The sequence below is a fragment of the Lissotriton vulgaris genome, chromosome 10 (genome assembly GCF_964263255.1).
Source record: "Lissotriton vulgaris chromosome 10, aLisVul1.2, whole genome shotgun sequence".
NCBI lineage: Eukaryota > Metazoa > Chordata > Amphibia > Caudata > Salamandridae > Lissotriton > Lissotriton vulgaris.
Genome location: NC_141698.1, coordinates 34,609,348 through 34,630,773, shown reverse-complemented (window position 1 = coordinate 34,630,773; position 21,426 = coordinate 34,609,348). Strand labels below are relative to the sequence as shown.

Genomic DNA, 21,426 nt, shown 5'->3' with positions numbered 1-21,426 from the left:
GAGAGATGCAGAGTGTCAGAGAGTAAGAGACAGGTGGCGAGAGTAAGAGACAGGTGGCGAGGGTTGATGTGCTTGTAGAGAGAGTGTAAGAGCGTAAGAGACAGGTGGCGAGGGTTGAAGTGCTTGCAGAGAGATGGTGAGTGTCGGAGAGTAAGAGGCTGGTGGGCAGGGGAAGAGGGAAGGGTACATTTGGAGTGCCGCCGGAGTTTGGGAGAGAGGGGGAGCGGGGAGAGGGATGTCTCTGCTCGAAGTGAGATGCGGTGTCAGAGAGAAGGAGAGAGGTGGTTGGGAGGGGCCTGGCAGGATCGCGCAGGCAGCAGCAGGAAGTCGCTCTTGGAGGCTGGCACCGTGGGAGCGCCGCCTGTGCCATCCCTGGGAGCCCGGCAGCACGGACAGCATTCCTGCACGGGAGGCACGGCAGGGGGCACGGGGCACCGCCTGGCACAGGGCACGGCCAGCATCCATCGGGTCCCTTCCACTGGATGCCTGGAGCCTGTCCTCGGTGCCTCTGTGGGGGTCTTACCACCCTGAACCGAGAGAACTCGCCCCCTAACCATCTTCTCGCCCTCCCTTTCTACTGCTACTCTTTTTATCTCTCCTCTTTTCCCTCCTTTTCTTTTCACCCTCCACTTCTCGTTTTCTGTTTCCTCCTTTTTCTTTCCTTTATCCACCTTTACTTTCTTGTTCACTTTCTCTTCTCACTTTCCCTCCACATTCCCTCTTCTTCCTTCCTCTCTCCGTCTCCGTTGCTTCTTCCTCTCTCATTCTTTCGTGTTCTTCCGTCTCCAGGCGTCTCTCTCGCCGTCCCTCGTTCATTCTTTTTTCTCTCGTCCTGTCACTCACACCTCTCCCTCGTTTAGCAGCAGTCTCTCTTTTTGCGTCTCTTCTCTCTCCGCCTCGATTCTTCCACCCTCTCCCAATCTTCACCACTCTCCTCTTTCTGCGGCTCTCCTCTCTTCCTCCTTCCATTTTGCCCTGAACTCCCCGGTCAGTGCGGGGGTTGGACACCGGCCGTCTCTACGGGCAGGAGAGAGACTCCCGGGCGGTCTTCCTCTGGAGACCACAGAGACAAGAGCGGAGACAGGAGATGCTGCCCTGAGCCCTCGCTCGGACCCTGCACTTCAGCGCTTCGGGAGGGGCTCCGCGTGCACCGAGGTCTTCCTGGACCGGGGACCCCGCGCCAGACTCTCACCCCGGCTCCAGAGCGGTAAGTGGCATGTCTGTGTGAATGAGCGCTGCGAGGCCAAGGGCTCCGGACTTCAAGGAGCGTTCTACATAGCGCCGCGTTGTGGGAGTTGCGCTTCTACGAGCATGCCACATAGCAATGCATTTCTGGGAACATCCCACGTAGCGCCGCGTTGTGGGAGTGTGGCACATAGGACTGTGCTTCTGTACGCATGCCACATAGAAATGCACGTCTGAAAGCGTTCTACATAGCGCCGTGTTGTGGGAGTTTGGCACTTAGCATTGCGCTTCTACGAGCATGCCACATAGCAATGCACTTCTGGGAACGTCCCACGTAGCGCCGCGTTGTGGGACAGTGGCACATCGGACTGTTTCTGTGTGTGTGTGGTGGGAGGGCGGGGGGGGGGGGGGGGGGAGGTCACATAGCAATGCACTTTTTAAAGAGTTCCACATAGCACCGCGTTCCAGGAGTGTAGCACACTGCACACAGGACTTCCCTCTGTGAGCGCCTCATACAGCAATGCACTTCAAGGAGCGCTCCACATAGCGCTGCGTTGTGGGTGTGTGGCACACAGCTTTGCGCTTCTACCAGCATGCCACATAGCAATGCACTTCTGAAAGTGTTTCACATAGCGCTACGTTTTCCAGGAGTGTGCCACATAGCGCTGCGTTCCAGGAGTGTGATACATAGCGCTGCGATCCAGGAGTGTGCCAAATAGCGCTGCGTTCCAGGAGTGTGCCACATCGCGCTGCGTTCCAGGAGTGTGCCACATAGCGCTGCGTTCCAGGGGTGTGCCACATAGCGCTGCGTTCCAGGAGCGTGATACATAGCGCTGCGTTCCATGAGTGTGCCACATAGCGCTGCGTTCTAGGAGTGTGCCACATAGCGCCGTGTTGTGGGAGTGTGACACATAGCGCTGCGTCCCAGGAGTGTACCAGATAGCGCTGCGTTCCAGGAGTGTGCCACATAGCGCTGCGTTCCAGGAGTGTTCCACATAGCGCTGCGTTCCAGGAGTGTGCCACATAGCGCTGCGTTCCAGGAGTGTGCCACATAGCGCCGTGTTGTGGGAGTGTGACACATAGCGCCGTGTTGTGGGAGTGTGACACATAGCGCCGTGTTGTGGGAGTGTGACACATAGCGCCGTGTTGTGGGAGTGTGACACACAGGGCTTTGCTTCTGAAGCCATTTGAGCCCAATGGGCGTTGCGCGCCTGGTAAAGTTAAATTAAAAAATAAATAAAACCGCTTACCTTGCGCTCGCCGCGTCAAGCGCAAGGTAAGTGTTTTTTTTTTACAATTATTTAATTTGACCTATCGCTTTGCCTGTCGCCTTCCCCTCCACCCTGCCCCACCCCTGCCCCAGTGCACTTACCTGTGCTGGCCACCACTGGCAGAACTGCCGTGAAATGAAGCTCTTGGACCTGAAAGCCTTCTTCGTATCCTATAACTGCAGTTCTAAGAGCGTTCTCGTTATCACTGCACTTCTAAGAGCGTTCTCGTTATCACTGCACTTTTGAGAGCGTTTCCTGTTTCACTGCACTTCTAAAAGTGTTTCCTGTTTCACTGCACTTCTTAAAGTGTTTCCTGTCCACTGCACTTCTAAAAGTGTTTCCTATTTCACTGCTCTTCTAAAAGTGTTTCCTATTTCACTGCTCTTCTAAAAGTGTTTCCTATTTCACTGCTCTTCTAAAAGTGTTTCCTATTTCACTGCTCTTCTAAACGTGTTTCCTGTTTCACTGCACTTCTTAAAGTGTTTCCTGCCCACTGCACTTCTAAAAGTGTTTCCTATTTCACTGCTCTTCTAAAAGTGTTTCCTATTTCACTGCTCTTCTAAAAGTGTTTCCTATTTCACTGCTCTTCTAAAAGTGTTTCCTGTTTCACTGCACTTCTTAAAGTGTTTCCTGTTCACTGCACTTCTAAAAGTGTTTCCTATTTCACTGCTCTTCTAAAAGTGTTTCCTATTTCACTGCTCTTCTAAAAGTGTTTCCTATTTCACTGCTCTTCTAAAAGTGTTTCCTATTTCACTGCTCTTCTAAACGTGTTTCCTGTTTCACTGCACTTCTTAAAGTGTTTCCTGCCCACTGCACTTCTAAAAGTGTTTCCTATTTCACTGCTCTTCTAAAAGTGTTTCCTGTTTCACTGCACTTCTTAAAGTGTTTCCTGTTCACTGCACTTCTTAAAGTGTTTCCTGTTCACTGCTCTTCTAAAAGTGTTTCCTATTTCACTGCTCTTCTAAAAGTGTTTCCTGTTCACTGCACTTCTAAAAGTGTTTCCTGTTTCACTGCACTTCTAACAGCGTTCTTCATATGATTGCACTTCTAAGAAGGTTCTCCGTTCATTGCACTTCATAGCGTGTTTGTGGTATCACGGCACTTCTTTAATCATTCTGTATGGCGCCGGTTGCATAAGCAGCACTACTTCTAAGAACATTGCAATTTACACTGCACGGTTCGGAACGTCCTAACGATATTCCACGTACAACATACAAGGCCAGTTTCAGCAACATTCCATGGAGAGGTGCAGTTCTAACAACATTCCACATACAACATACAAGGCCAGTTTTCGTAACATCCCATGCTGAGGTGCAGTTCTAACAACATTCCACATACAACATACAAGGCCAGTTTTAGTAACATCCCATGCAGAGGTGCACTTCTAACAACATTCCTCATACAACATACAAGGCCAGTTTTAGTAACATCCCATGCAGAGGTGCACTTCTAACAACATTCCACATACAACATACAAGGCCAGTTTTAGTAACATCCCATGCAGAGGTGCACTTCTAACAACATTCCACATACAACATTTAAGGCCAGTTTTAGTAACATCCCATGCAGAGGTGCACTTCTAACAACATTCCACATACAACATACAAGGCCAGTTTTAGTAACATCCCATGCAGAGGTGCAGTTCTAACAACATTCCACATACAACATACAAGGCCAGTTTTAGTAACATCCCATGCAGAGGTGCAGTTCTAACAACATTCCACATACAACATACAAGGCCAGTTTTAGTAACATCGCATGCAGAGGTGCAGTTCTAACAACATTCCACATACAACATACAAGGCCAGTTTTAGTAACATCCCATGCAGAGGTGCAGTTCTAACAACATTCCACATACAACATACAAGGCCAGTTTTAGTAACATCCCATGCTGAGGTGCAGTTCTAACAACATTCCACATACAACATACAAGGCCAGTTTTAGTAACATCGCATGCAGAGGTGCAGTTCTAACAACATTCCACATACAACATACAAGGCCAGTTTTAGTAACATCCCATGCAGAGGTGCACTTCTAACAACATTCCACATACAACATACAAGGCCAGTTTTAGTAACATCCCATGCAGAGGTGCACTTCTAACAACATTCCACATACAACATACAAGGCCAGTTTTAGTAACATCGCATGCAGAGGTGCAGTTCTAACAACATTCCACATACAACATACAAGGACAGTTTTAGTAACATCGCATGCAGAGGTGCACTTCTAACAACATTCCACATACAACATACAAGGCCAGTTTTAGTAACATCCCATGCAGAGGTGCACTTCTAACAACATTCCACATACAACATACAAGGCCAGTTTTAGTAACATCCCATGCAGAGGTGCACTTCTAACAACATTCCACATACAACATACAAGGCCAGTTTTAGTAACATCCCATGCAGAGGTGCACTTCTAACAACATTCCACATACAACATATAAGGCCAGTTTTAGTAACATCCCATGCAGAGGTGCACTTCTAACAACATTCCACATACAACATACAAGGCCAGTTTTAGTAACATCCCATGCAGAGGTGCAGTTCTAACAACATTCCACATACAACATACAAGGCCAGTTTTAGTAACATCGCATGCAGAGGTGCACTTCTAACAACATTCCACATACAACATACAAGGCCAGTTTTAGTAACATCGCATGCTGAGGTGCACTTCTAACAACATTCCACATACAACATACAAGGCCAGTTTTAGTAACATCCCATGCAGAGGTGCACTTCTAACAACATTCCACATACAACATACAAGGCCAGTTTGAGTAACATCCCATGCAGAGGTGCAGTTCTAACAACATTCCACATACAACATACAAGGCCAGTTTGAGTAACATCCCATGCAGAGGTGCAGTTCTAACAACATTCCACATACAACATACAAGGCCAGTTTTAGTAACATCCCATGCAGAGGTGCAGTTCTAACAACATTCCACATACAACATACAAGGCCAGTTTTAGTAACATCCCATGCAGAGGTGCAGTTCTAACAACATTCCACATACAACATACAAGGCCAGTTTTAGTAACATCCCATGCAGAGGCGCACTTCTAACAACATTCCACATACAACATACAAGGCAAGTTTTAGTAACATCCCACGCATAGGTGCACTTCTAACAACATTCCACATACAACATACAAGGCCATTTTTACCAACGTTTCAGACAGATATGCAGGCTGAACAACCTTCCACATATAAGATCGCTGAACGCCACAGACCCGATACACGGCGGGAACGATTGTCTCTTTATGATACAATGATGCATTGACGATATACCATAATCACTTGCAACATTTATTTTGGAATACTAGATTACTTAGCCACTAACTGGATACAGCACCCAATGTAATTTATGGGTACATTGAGATTACTTTTAAGGCCCTGATGAAGTCTTGTTAAAATTTAAATAACAGGCGAAACACGTGTTGGCAAGGAACTTAACAGCAATGTGAAGTGTTTGAATGTTCGAATAAAGAACAGTGGATATTCTAATTACAGCGCCTCGTTTGACTCATTGAGTGCTTTGAGATTCCAATTTAATATTGAGGAGAAGTTTTCTTTTCCACTTGATGAAGATTGGGTGGCTCGCCCTCCTCCCGAGCACCGATCAAGATATATGGACAATAACATATTCACTCTTTTCAGAAAACTACTTTGTGCCAGTATTGTGTGTGTGCCAATTCTCCCAGTCACCACCCTTTCTTCCACATATATGATTAGTTTGGGCATTATTCCATGCAGAGATGCTGATCTAACAACACTCTACATACAACATATAAGTTCAGTTGTAGCAACATTATTCGCAAAGGTGCAGACTAGCAACATTCCACATACAACATACTCAGACAGTTTTAGTAACATCCCACGCAGAGGTGCACTTCTAACAACATTCCACACACAACATACAAGGCCAGTTTTAGTAACATCCCATGCAGAGGTGCACTTCTAACAACATTCCACATACAACATACAAGGCCAGTTTTAGTAACATCCCATGCAGAGGTGCAGTTCTAACAACATTCCACATACAACATACAAGGCCAGTTTTAGTAACATCCCATGCAGAGGTGCACTTCTAACAACATTCCTCATACAACATATAAGGCCAGTTTTAGTAACATCCCATGCAGAGGTGCAGTTCTAACAACATTCCACATACAACATACAAGGCCAGTTTTAGTAACATCCCATGCAGAGGTGCAGTTCTAACAACATTCCACATACAACATACAAGGCCAGTTTTAGTAACATCCCATGCAGAGGTGCACTTCTAACAACATTCCACACACAACATACAAGGCCAGTTTTAGTAACATCCCATGCAGAGGTGCACTTCTAACAACATTCCACATACAACATACAAGGCCAGTTTTAGTAACATCCCATGCAGAGGTGCACTTCTAACAACATTCCACATACAACATACACGGCCAGTTTTAGTAACATCCCACGCAGAGGTGCACTTCTAACAACATTCCACATACAACATATATGGCCATTTTTACCAACGTTTCAGACAGTTATGCAGGCTGAACAACCTTCCACATATAAGATCGCTGAACGCCACAGACCCGATACACGACGGGAACGATTGTCTCTTTATGATACAATGATGCATTGACGATATACCATAATCACTTGCAACATTTATTTTGGAATACTAGATTACTTAGTCACTAACTGGATACAGCACCCAATGTAATTTATGGGTACATTGAGATTACTTTTAAGGCCCTGATGAAGTCTTGTTAAAATTTAAATAACAGGCGAAACACGTGTTGGCAAGGAACTTAACAACAATGTGAAGTGTTTGAATGTTCGAATAAAGAACAGTGGATATTCTAATTACAGCGCCTCGTTTGACTCATTGAGTGCTTGGTGATTCTAATTTAACATTGAGGAGAAGTTTTCTTTTCCACTTGATGAAGATTGGGTGGCTCGCCCTCCTCCCGAGCACCGATCAAGATATATGGACAATAACATATTCACTCTTTTCAGAAAACTACTTTGTGCCAGTATTGTGTGTGTGCCAATTTTCCCAGTCACCACCCTTTGTTCCACATATATGATCAGTTTGGGCATTGTTCCATGCAGAGATGCTGTTCTAACAACACTTTACATGTAACATATAAGGTCAGTTGTAGCAGCATTATTTGCAGAGGTGCAGTTCTAACAACATTCCACATGCAACATATAAAGCTCACCTTTACGAACATTCCATGCAGAGATGCAGTTCCAATAACATTCCAAAGACAACATCTAAGACCGTTTTTAACAACATTCCAGAAAGAGGTGCAGTTCTAACAACATTCCACATAGAACACAACAGTTCAGACACACATAGGTGCAGGACAAACAATTTTCCTCATAGTGGTCATTGCAGCAGACAACCTTTCATGCAGAGCTTCAGTTCAAATAGAAGTGCAGTACAGCAGCATACCACATATGCGTGCACTACTAACAGCATTTCACACATGTGTGCACTTCTAAAAGTATTTCACACATGTGTGCACTTCTAAAAACATTTCAGACATGTGTACACTTCTAAAAGCATTTCATACATGTGTACACTTCTAACAGCATTTCATATATGTGTGCACTTCTAACAGGATTTCACACATGTGTGCACTTCTAAAAGCATTTCACACATGTGTGCACTTCTAAAAGCATTTCACACATGTGTGCACTTCTAAAAGCATTTCATACATGTGTACACTTCTAACAGCATTTCATATATGTATGCACTTCTAACAGCATTCCACATAAGCGTGCTCTTCTAAAAGCACTCCACATATGTGAGCTCTTCATACAGCATTTCACATTGCGTGCACTACTTTCAGCATTCCAGATATGCATGCATTTTTAACAGAATTCCACATATGCAAGCACTATTAACATCATTCCACATATGTGTGCACTTCTAACAGCTTTTCACATATGCGTGCACTTCTAATGGCATCCCACATATGCATGCACTTCTAGCAGCATTCCACATATGTGTGCCCTACATATAGCATTCCACATATGTGTGCACTACTAACAGCATTCCGCATATGTGTGCACTTCTAACAACATTCAACATATGCGTGTACTACTAACAGCATTTCATTTTTGCACTCTCTTCTTACAGCATGCCACATATACGTGCACTACTAACAGCTTTTCACATATGTGTGCACTTCTAACAGCATTCCACATATGTGTGCACTTATAACAGCATTCCACATATATGTGCACAACTAAAAGCATTCCACATATGTGTGCGCACTACTAACAGCATTCAATGCACAAGTACAGTTGTAAGAGCATCTAATTGAAACATGTTTCCAGCAACATACCACGTATGGAGCACTTTTAACAGCATATCACGTATGGATGCACTTCTAACCTTTCACATATGCAGGCACTTTTAACAACATATGGGTGCACTTCTAACAGCATTTCACATATGCGTGCACTTTTAGCAGCATTTCACATGTGTGCACTTTTAACTGCATTTCACAAATGCGTGCACATTTAGCAGCATTGCACATATGCGTGCACTTTTAACAGTATTTCACACAAGTGTGCACTTTTAGCAGCACTTCACATATGCGTGCACTTTTAGCAGCATTTCACACATGAGTGCACTTTTAACAGCATTTCACATATGCGTGCACTTTTAACAGCATTTCACACATGCATGCACTTTTAGCAGCATTTCACATATGCGTGCACTTTCAGCAGAATTTCACATATGCGTGCACCTTTAGCAGCATTTCACATATGCATGCACTTTTAACAACATATGGGTGCACTTCTAACAGCATTTCACATATGCGTGCACTTTTAGCAGCATTTAACATATGTGTGCACTTTTAACAGCATTTCACATATCCGTGCACTTTTAGCAGCATTTCACATATGCGTGCACTTTTAGCAGCATTTCACATATGCGTGCACTTTTAACAGCATTTCACATATGCGTGCACTTTTAGCAGCATTTCACGTATGCTTGCACTTGTAACAGCATTTCACATATGCGTGCACTTTTAACAGCATTTCACATATGCGTGCACTTTTAGCAGCATTTCACATATGCGTGCACTTTTAGCAGCATTTCACATATGCGTGCACTTTTAGCAGCATTTCACATATGCATGCACTTTTAACAACATATGGGTGCACTTCTAACAGCATTTCACATATGCGTGCACTTTTAGCAGCATTTCACATGTGTGCACTTTTAACTGCATTTCACATATGCATGCACTTTTAGCACATATGCATGCACTTTTAACAGCATTTCACATATGCGTGCCCATTTAGCAGCATTGCACATATGCGTGCACTTTTAACAGAATTTCACATATGTGTGCACTTTTAGCAGCACTTCACATATGCGTGCACTTTTAGCAGCATTTCACATATGCGTGCACTTTTAACAGCATTTCACACATGCCTGCACTTTTAGCAGCATTTCACATATGTGTGCACTTTTAGCAGCATTTCACATATGCGTGCACTTTTAGCAGCATTTCACATATGCGTGCACTTTTAGCAGCATTTCACATGTGTGCACTTTTAACTGCATTTCACATATGCATGCACTTTTAGCACATATGCGTGCACTTTTAACAGCATTTCACATATGCGTGCACATTTAGCAGCATTGTACATATGCGTGCACTTTTAACAGAATTTCACATATGTGTGCACTTTTAGCAGCACTTCACATATGCGTGCACTTTTAGCAGCATTTCACATATGCGTGCACTTTTAACAGCATTTCACATATGCGTGCACTTTTAACAGCATTTCACACATGCGTGCACTTTTAGCAGCATTTCACATATGCGTGCACTTTTAGCAGCATTTCACATATGCGTGCACTTTTAGCAGCATTTCACATATGTGTGCACTTTTAGCAGCATTTCACATATGCGTGCACTTTTAGCAGCATTTCACATATGTGTGCACTTTTAGCAGCATTTCACATATGTGTGCACTTTTAGCAGCATTTCACATATGCGTGCACTTTTAGCAGCATTTCACATATGTGTGCACTTTTAGCAGCATTTCACATATGCGTGCACCTTTAGCAGCATTTCACACATTCATGCAATTCTAACAGAATTCCATGACCTTTCACAAGAACAGTTGTGAGAGCATCTAATAAAAACGTGCTTCCAGCAGCATTCCATCATACGCGTGCACTTCTAACAGCATTCCATGCACACGTGCAGTTGTGAGACCATATAATTAAAAGGTGCTTCCAGAAGCATTCCACCTACAAGTGCAGCTGAAACAACTTTCCACATAGAAGGGCAGCTCTGATGACTTTTCACACCCAGGTGCAGTTTTAACAACAATTTCACTTAGGGCTGCAGGTTTATCAACATTCCATGACGAAATTGCAGTTTTAATAGCATTCCGTGCACACGAACATTTTATGCAGAACTGGTGTTCTTCTGGGGCACACACATACCATCAAACCGGCAAATCACAGGTAAAGTTCATGGTTCAAATAGTCCTTCCTCTATTTCTAGTCTTGGTATGGACCATGTAGTTATATGTCATACAGTTAATCTTTCACAACTCATTATATCCAGAGGTTTCACTAAGTAGCAAATGAGAAAGCATTATGGTCATTGTAGTACAACAAATATATTGAGTGCAATTTCCGAAATTCGTTTTTGTGGAGCTCCTTATAGAAGGTACCAGGTCAATGGCCGTCTCTCTGCAAGAGATCACCTTCCCTTGGGCTTCTACCACCTTTTTGTCCCTAGGAAGACCTCATATACAATCCAAAAATAACAGAATGGGCCTCACACACCATCAAACCAGTTAATCACTCACAGGCATGGCTCATTGCTTAAGTAGCCCTTTCTCCGGTCACCCCAAGACAATGCCAGCTTTTGGGCAGTGCGTGCAGTGCCACCGCTCCCGGTGCCAAGGTCAGGGGGCGCCATTTGTGCTCTGAAATGGACACCAGTCGCATTTCTGAAAAGCCTGCACTGTTGAACACTGTTGTCCTTTCTTTTCCACAATGTTAATCTTCGTAGAAATAGAAGAGAGATAACAGTGTTAAACAGATCACGAGGTCCGCTTATGCCGCCTATGCGCAGTGTTGCCAGATTGGGCTATTTTTCGCACAGATGGGCAACATTTTTCCCATTTGTACAAGTAAAAAAAACAAATTGCGGGTGGCTACTTTTGGGGCATTTATTAGCCCGTTGTGTGCATTTTTTAAGCTGGGGCGGCACCTCAGCAGTGTCGGCATCACCACGACACTATCACCATTGGCAGCCAGCCCAAAGCGAATGGACAACGAAACACAAAGCATGACTGGCCCCAGGGCTTTAAGTGGGAAGAAAAAACTCGGGGGTCTCTCAAGGGGGCGTGGCCAGTGCAATTAAGGACGTGGCTTAAAAACACATAAGCTAAAAGTTTGTGCTTAGCATAGTGTACCGCCCGACTGGTATTTTGTTGTTTCTGTCATTGCATCCCTATATATGATACAACAAGTATCACTTTCACCCTCGCGCACTGGTTGCTGCCTGCTGATCGACAGGGGAGACTTGCAGAAAAACCTTCCCGTTTCTGCGTTTCTGCATATCACGTCGTAACTCGCTTTGTGAAGGATTAATTAAGGGGCGAGCAGAAGAACCAAAGTATCCTGTGAGGGCTGCGAGCAGGCGGAGGCGGAGGCGCAGGACTACCTGTCCCAGGAGCGCCCGCCTGACCGCCCGCCCACAAGCAACACACCTGGGCGCTCTCCCTGCAGGATACGCCCCCAACTGACTGTGGAGTAAAAAAGGCTGCCGGATTGGAGCTACAGCGGGATCACTTTCACCCTCGCGCACTGGTTGCTGCCTGCTGATCGACAGGGGAGACTTGCAGAAAAACCTTCCCGTTTCTGCGTTTCTGCATATCACGTCGTAACTCGCTTTGTGAAGGATTAATTAAGGGGCGAGCAGAAGAACCAAAGTATCCTGTGAGGGCTGCGAGCAGGCGGAGGCGGAGGCGCAGGACTACCTGTCCCAGGAGCGCCCGCCTGACCGCCCGCCCACAAGCAACACACCTGGGCGCTCTCCCTGCAGGATACGCCCCCAACTGACTGTGGAGTAAAAAAGGCTGCCGGATTGGAGCTACAGCGGGATCACTTTCACCCTCGCGCACTGGTTGCTGCCTGCTGATCGACAGGGGAGACTTGCAGAAAAACCTTCCCGTTTCTGCGTTTCTGCATATCACGTCGTAACTCGCTTTGTGAAGGATTAATTAAGGGGCGAGCAGAAGAACCAAAGTATCCTGTGAGGGCTGCGAGCAGGCGGAGGCGGAGGCGCAGGACTACCTGTCCCAGGAGCGCCCGCCTGACCGCCCGCCCACAAGCAACACACCTGGGCGCTCTCCCTGCAGGATACGCCCCCAACTGACTGTGGAGTAAAAAAGGCTGCCGGATTGGAGCTACAGCGGGATCACTTTCACCCTCGCGCACTGGTTGCTGCCTGCTGATCGACAGGGGAGACTTGCAGAAAAACCTTCCCGTTTCTGCGTTTCTGCATATCACGTCGTAACTCGCTTTGTGAAGGATTAATTAAGGGGCGAGCAGAAGAACCAAAGTATCCTGTGAGGGCTGCGAGCAGGCGGAGGCGGAGGCGCAGGACTACCTGTCCCAGGAGCGCCCGCCTGACCGCCCGCCCACAAGCAACACACCTGGGCGCTCTCCCTGCAGGATACGCCCCCAACTGACTGTGGAGTAAAAAAGGCTGCCGGATTGGAGCTACAGCGGGATCACTTTCACCCTCGCGCACTGGTTGCTGCCTGCTGATCGACAGGGGAGACTTGCAGAAAAACCTTCCCGTTTCTGCGTTTCTGCATATCACGTCGTAACTCGCTTTGTGAAGGATTAATTAAGGGGCGAGCAGAAGAACCAAAGTATCCTGTGAGGGCTGCGAGCAGGCGGAGGCGGAGGCGCAGGACTACCTGTCCCAGGAGCGCCCGCCTGACCGCCCGCCCACAAGCAACACACCTGGGCGCTCTCCCTGCAGGATACGCCCCCAACTGACTGTGGAGTAAAAAAGGCTGCCGGATTGGAGCTACAGCGGGATCACTTTCACCCTCGCGCACTGGTTGCTGCCTGCTGATCGACAGGGGAGACTTGCAGAAAAACCTTCCCGTTTCTGCGTTTCTGCATATCACGTCGTAACTCGCTTTGTGAAGGATTAATTAAGGGGCGAGCAGAAGAACCAAAGTATCCTGTGAGGGCTGCGAGCAGGCGGAGGCGGAGGCGCAGGACTACCTGTCCCAGGAGCGCCCGCCTGACCGCCCGCCCACAAGCAACACACCTGGGCGCTCTCCCTGCAGGATACGCCCCCAACTGACTGTGGAGTAAAAAAGGCTGCCGGATTGGAGCTACAGCGGGATCACTTTCACCCTCGCGCACTGGTTGCTGCCTGCTGATCGACAGGGGAGACTTGCAGAAAAACCTTCCCGTTTCTGCGTTTCTGCATATCACGTCGTAACTCGCTTTGTGAAGGATTAATTAAGGGGCGAGCAGAAGAACCAAAGTATCCTGTGAGGGCTGCGAGCAGGCGGAGGCGGAGGCGCAGGACTACCTGTCCCAGGAGCGCCCGCCTGACCGCCCGCCCACAAGCAACACACCTGGGCGCTCTCCCTGCAGGATACGCCCCCAACTGACTGTGGAGTAAAAAAGGCTGCCGGATTGGAGCTACAGCGGGATCACTTTCACCCTCGCGCACTGGTTGCTGCCTGCTGATCGACAGGGGAGACTTGCAGAAAAACCTTCCCGTTTCTGCGTTTCTGCATATCACGTCGTAACTCGCTTTGTGAAGGATTAATTAAGGGGCGAGCAGAAGAACCAAAGTATCCTGTGAGGGCTGCGAGCAGGCGGAGGCGGAGGCGCAGGACTACCTGTCCCAGGAGCGCCCGCCTGACCGCCCGCCCACAAGCAACACACCTGGGCGCTCTCCCTGCAGGATACGCCCCCAACTGACTGTGGAGTAAAAAAGGCTGCCGGATTGGAGCTACAGCGGGATCACTTTCACCCTCGCGCACTGGTTGCTGCCTGCTGATCGACAGGGGAGACTTGCAGAAAAACCTTCCCGTTTCTGCGTTTCTGCATATCACGTCGTAACTCGCTTTGTGAAGGATTAATTAAGGGGCGAGCAGAAGAACCAAAGTATCCTGTGAGGGCTGCGAGCAGGCGGAGGCGGAGGCGCAGGACTACCTGTCCCAGGAGCGCCCGCCTGACCGCCCGCCCACAAGCAACACACCTGGGCGCTCTCCCTGCAGGATACGCCCCCAACTGACTGTGGAGTAAAAAAGGCTGCCGGATTGGAGCTGCAGCGGGATCACTTTCACCCTCGCGCACTGGTTGCTGCCTGCTGATCGACAGGGGAGACTTGCAGAAAAACCTTCCCGTTTCTGCGTTTCTGCATATCACGTCGTAACTCGCTTTGTGAAGGATTAATTAAGGGGCGAGCAGAAGAACCAAAGTATCCTGTGAGGGCTGCGAGCAGGCGGAGGCGGAGGCGCAGGACTACCTGTCCCAGGAGCGCCCGCCTGACCGCCCGCCCACAAGCAACACACCTGGGCGCTCTCCCTGCAGGATACGCCCCCAACTGACTGTGGAGTAAAAAAGGCTGCCGGATTGGAGCTACAGCGGGATCACTTTCACCCTCGCGCACTGGTTGCTGCCTGCTGATCGACAGGGGAGACTTGCAGAAAAACCTTCCCGTTTCTGCGTTTCTGCATATCACGTCGTAACTCGCTTTGTGAAGGATTAATTAAGGGGCGAGCAGAAGAACCAAAGTATCCTGTGAGGGCTGCGAGCAGGCGGAGGCGGAGGCGCAGGACTACCTGTCCCAGGAGCGCCCGCCTGACCGCCCGCCCACAAGCAACACACCTGGGCGCTCTCCCTGCAGGATACGCCCCCAACTGACTGTGGAGTAAAAAAGGCTGCCGGATTGGAGCTACAGCGGGATCACTTTCACCCTCGCGCACTGGTTGCTGCCTGCTGATCGACAGGGGAGACTTGCAGAAAAACCTTCCCGTTTCTGCGTTTCTGCATATCACGTCGTAACTCGCTTTGTGAAGGATTAATTAAGGGGCGAGCAGAAGAACCAAAGTATCCTGTGAGGGCTGCGAGCAGGCGGAGGCGGAGGCGCAGGACTACCTGTCCCAGGAGCGCCCGCCTGACCGCCCGCCCACAAGCAACACACCTGGGCGCTCTCCCTGCAGGATACGCCCCTCACCTTCCTATCCCAGGCACTATAAAGCAAACAGAGCGTTCCCGCGGCGCGGGAGCGCGCGGGAGAAGCCCGGGACAAGGGCGGGACCGTCTGTGGCCGTCCGTGGACGACCGGGGACGGGACGGGCCACCCCCCTTACACTAGGATCCTGTGATTTGTGAGGATAAGTAATAACTTATTATCCATTGTAACATATACTTTTCTGCTTTTGTTTTGTTCTGTTTAAACGGCGACCATGTCCACAAGGGGCAGCCGGAGCAAAACTGCAGCTGGAGGAGCCAAGGTGATTGGACCCATTGACAATTTTATTGCGAAAGCAAACGATGCAATAGACCAGGGTATATCTTTATTAAATCGACGCGTTTCTTTAGAGTTGGCAGAAGCAAAAAGGTCATCATTGGGTCTGCTAGCCAATGCTAAAACACCCCATCGAGATCCTGGAATACTTAATCAACCTGCTGCCATAGTGGAGATACACAGCATGCCAAACACTGTTGATTTATCTGCTACTCAGTCATTATCTGAATTACAACTGAGTCTGGAGAAGTCACCAAATTTAGATCTGATAGAGGACTTTAACACACAGTTAGATATTGTAACTGAGTCCATTCCGTTGGTAAATCTTGCCAATGGTTTAGACCCAATTATGATTGAGGCATCGCAAGCCATCTTTAATATTGAAAATACCTCTATCGTGAATGACACATTAAACATAAACTTGGACCGATCTGTTCCTAACCTTACTCCTGACATACCCATAGTTACCAGTAGTAATACTCTGGATGACTCAACTATTACTTCAAGAAATCTGAGAGGTCTGAGGGAGGGGGCTGTACAAAAACTACCGCCACAAAAGTTAGCCACAAATGTACCTAGTTCTAAGGGGAATCCTCAGGTTCAGAAAAAGCAGGGGAAGGACCAAGCAAAGAACAGCCTTAAGAAAGGGAGTAAAAAAGGGACTGCAGATTCTGTATGTGCTGGGGAAATGCCCAGCCTAGCCCTGTTGTGTAAAGATTGTACCTCCAACAGTCAATTAATAATGAAGGTTGGGGAACTTGTCACTGCTCATCTTGCTACCATAGATACACGACTGGGACTAATAGAAAAACAATTGAATGAATTAAGCACCATAATTAAAGGACCCCCAGCTAAACCCCTAAAACCTCCTCCCCCTCCTCAGCAAAAAATTCCCCAGCCAACGCCAAGAACTAATCCACCCCCTACTGCCATAACTAATTCTAAGGCACTCCCGATGGCTAAGAACTTGACAACAAAACCAATGGTACAAACCCCAACTGCAAAACCCCAAGACAATAACAAAAATACTGCAGGGGATAATTCCACCATTGGGAAAGAAAAAGCCAAAGAGGCAAATAAGGGAAATGAGTGGCACAAAGGGAAGAATAAACGATTTGCAGCCAATCTACCCCCAGGCTCAAGTCCCTATGTTGTAGTGATGACAGGAGTACCTGAGACCCCCGATAATATAGATGAGCCATCTTGGTCGCTTCTTAACAAGGTTACACACTGGCTGAATAATAATAGGCCTTTACCATCATACTATGTAAGTAAAATCCTGACAGTACGGAGAGTACCTTGGGTTGGCCATGAAAAAAAGAGAGTTCAAGGTGATTGTGTTATTATTAATTTCAACGACCCTCGCACAGTGGATTATATTTGTTCCTGGGTTAATGAGGGATATACCGAGGGCATTGAGACAAGGCACCTTTCATACTTCTACCCGCCAAGAGGAAATCCCAGACAACAATGCTATGATGATCATGATTGTGGTTTAGATGAAGGGTGGACCCAGGTAGGACAGAGAAACAACTGGGGAGAATGGGGGAGAAATAACCATAGGCAAAATAATAATAACAATCATTGGAATTTCCGAAGACCCCATTTAGTAAAGGATCCAACTTGGGGGTTCTCTACATCCAATAGATTCGATGCCTTTAATACTTTGGATATGGTAGACTGACTCCCATTACCACTCGAATTTCAAAATAACCTATTAGATGCCAGTGTTAGGGACAAAAATATCAATGAAGCTCAGGCAGGAAGCATACAAATAGATGAGATATATGCCACACCAGTACAAGGATTGGTCAATGCATTGGGTGTGTTGGGGCAACCAGTGCTCTATGGAAAAGAAGAACGTGCCACACCCCATGATTTGGGAATACATGAAGGTAGTGAATACCCAAAGGAGCATAATAAAGAGTTTAAGATCATAAGCTGGAATGTTGCTGGATTACAGCAAAGGGTTTCCGATCCTGAATGGTTAAAGGTTATTTCCGGAAATGATATAATATTATTCCAGGAAACTTGGGCTACAACAGCGGTGCATATAGAGGGTTTCCACTGCTACTGTATCAATGCCAGAAAGCCTGTCTTTGGCCGCCCAATTGGAGGTTTACTGACAGGGTTTAAGATAAGCATAGGAGGATCCATAAAATTGATTCATTCAAAAAATCCAAATATTCAAATAATTGAGTATACTCGAAGGGTACCATACTATCTTATTAACTTTTATAATAATGATTTTAGCTCTACTCCGAATAGGAATTTTATTGATCTTTTCGGAGAACTATCTAAAATAGAGGAAAAGTTCCATTATCAAATAAGCACCAGGACAATATTGGCAGGAGATTTTAATGCCAAGTTCATAACATCAAAAACGAACAATGTACAAATAGATAGGGCATACAAACGGGGCAAAGAATTAGAATGCTTCCTTAATGAACACATCCTAATAGATATAATGGATGTTGACAAAAAGGAGCCACTTAACTATATTCCAACCTTTAGAGGAAGAGATTCTTCTAGTACAGTGGATTATATTTTCATGTCCTCTGACTTAACAGATAGAGTTAATAAGGTTGGCATCCTTGAAACTGCCTTTGGGGACCATAACGCTCTAGAGGTCAACATTGGCTTAGGCCCCCCGAATGCCCTTGTTCGATCCTTGGGGGCAAGGGATATTACGGTTTCAACTAACAAATTGAGGTTAAAATGGCGGGGGGTAAATAGTGGACAAGTAACGGACACTATCATAAGCAACCATGGTCCGTTACTTGAATCATGTTCTCTGGATGATGGGAACCATTGCAGAATAGTAAAAGACTTTTCTAAACTCTGCATTACTATTAAATCCCTCTTAAGTGTCCCTATCAAACAAACCGCCCCTGAGCCAAGGTGGTTCGATCGTCACTGCTCGGCAGCAAATAAAGCTCTTCGTAGAGCTTTAAACTGTAAACCGAGAAGTAAAACAGATGTGAGGACCGCTAGACTAAATTATAAAACAGCTACAAGCTCAAGGAAGGCTGCTCTACTAACTGAGCAATGGGAGGCACTAACAACTGCTGCCACCCTGGGGAGCAGCACCACCTTTTGGCCTGCCGTTAAAAAGATGCGGGATATGGGTAAGCAATTAACTCCGACCAGCTGTACCATAGCAAGCGAGCAATGGGAATTGCATTTTTCTAAAATATATGCCAGCCCTGGCGTGGTTTTAGAGGATTATACCCCAGGAACAGTGGAATCCTTAGAAATCACTGTGGGGGAGGTCATCGTGGCCATAAATCAGAGCCTTGGCAACAAGGCACCTGGGCCCGACGGCTTCCCAATAGATATAATTAAGCACAACCCAGAACTCTGGGGAAATATTTTTGTCAACCTTTTTAATAGTTTACCGTTTGCCCCAATACCCGCAACTTGGTCCACGAGCATAATAGTGCCTATTTATAAAAAGGGCGAAAGATCTGAGCCCGCAAATTATAGGCCTATTTCGCTCTTGGACAATACCTTAAAGATCTTGGGTAGGGTACTCTATAATAGAGTTAATGATTGGGCTGAGGAAATGGGGGTACTTGACCGTTGCCAAATGGGTTTTAGACGCAAGGTGGGAACCATCGAACAATGCTTAAATTTAAACCTCTTAATTAGCAAATATAATATTGCTAAGGCGTCTCCCATTTACTTGGCGTTCATGGACTTATCGTCCGCATTTGACCTGGTAAACAGGTCAAAATTGTGGTCGATTCTATTGTCGTATGGCCTGGATCCCCCCTGGTACACTTCCTTGCCTATTTACACAAAGATACAAAGGCACAAGTACGGATTGACATGGAGGGTACACTCTCTGGTCCAATTAATGTAGAGAGGGGGGTGAGACAGGGGTGCGTTTTAGCACCCCTATTATTTATTATATACATAAATGGCTTGAGAGACTCCTTAAAAAAGGCTACCCAAGATGTCCCTAAAATTAAAGATCAGCAACTACCGTGCCTTTTATACGCGGATGACGCTGTGCTTATGGGATTAACACCCAACGCCCTACGGGCACTAGTCAGGGATTTCGCATCATATATGGGGAATTTGGATTTAAAAGTAAATTTTAAAAAATCATTTATCATGTCTTGTGGGCCGGGTGCTAAGCAATTAAATTCTATCACAATAGGAGCTGACAAGTTGCTCCTAACTAAAACTTTCCCATATCTAGGTATGGTCTTTGCTGCGAACGGCCTGTGGAGTGGGCATATTGCCCACGCCACAGGCAAGTTCTCAAAGGCCATAAACTCAATTTTATCTCTCCCCAAACCGAGGAAAGTTGGAGCAACTAAAGCAATTTTAAAGATTTATAGGCTCCAATGCATCCCAGTGGCAACTTATGGTGCCGAAATTTGGGGGTCGGTAAAAACCCCCTCAATACAAAGAGAAGAAAACCGGCTCTGTAGGAAGCTACTGGGGGCTCCCATTTCATCGTCAGGGTTTATCTGTCACTCGGAGCTGAATGCACCCTATATTAGTGACTTTATTGCAGCCAGGCCTGCATTATTTTGGCTAGCTATCTGGGTAAACGAATATGCTAGCCTAACACATGACATCTTGAGGGAATGTCTGGCTTGTGATAAATGGAATAAGATCCCATGGTTCCGTGGCATACAAGAGAGTCTGTCTAGTATAGACAGGGGCAACCTCTTTGAAAACCCATCCTGTATACAGAGGGCAGACAAAAAGGTAGTCCAACTTGAACTGTATGCCAGTTACAGGGAAAAAAGATTGTCAGAAGAGATAAAGAAACAAACTGTTGTGTCCTATATTAACAATGGTCTATTAACCCAGCAACTTCCGTTGTATTTGACTCTACCAATGTGCTACTGGGAAAGATCTTTATTGTTTAGACTGAAAGCAGGAACGGTAAAAATTTTACTTTGTTTTCCTCTGGGACACACCGTAGCTGACAAGACTCCGTGTCCCTGTGACGGCACCAGCAAACAAAATGATGTACATTTCTTCTTCATGTGTAAGTTTTATATGAAATACATTAAATGGTTTTTAGCTCCATATTTTAAAAAATGTAGACCCATTTCCCTGAACCAGTCTTATTTGATGCTTTTAAAACTGGAGGATGATGAACTCATATTTCGGACAAGCTGTTTTTTAAAAGTTATTTTTAATGCACGTAGCAGTATGGAATACTCATGAATTATTAATGACTATTGTTTCTTTCTTGCACTTTTGAAATGCGCGACGTAGTAAATGCACTAATAATGTACCTTATAGTGTCTATTGCACCTATTGTAACTGTAATTGTAAATGTCAATTGTTTTAAAGTGTGCTTTTATGGATTTTTGAAATCCGAATAAAGATTTTGAAATTGAAATTGAATTGATACAACAAGTAAC

General features: G+C 46.2%; 1 protein-coding gene across 1 annotated transcript in view; it reads left to right on the top strand.

Moving 5' to 3' along the window:
- Positions 1-391: 391 nt before the first annotated feature.
- LOC147684434 (chemokine-like protein TAFA-1) overlaps positions 392-21,426 on the top strand; it is a 249,975-nt gene continuing 228,940 nt past the window's right edge. Inside the window, exon 1 of the mRNA XM_086942344.1 lies at positions 392-1,207. The gene's annotated coding sequence lies outside the window, so the exon portion shown is untranslated. The remainder of the gene's footprint in view (positions 1,208-21,426) is intronic.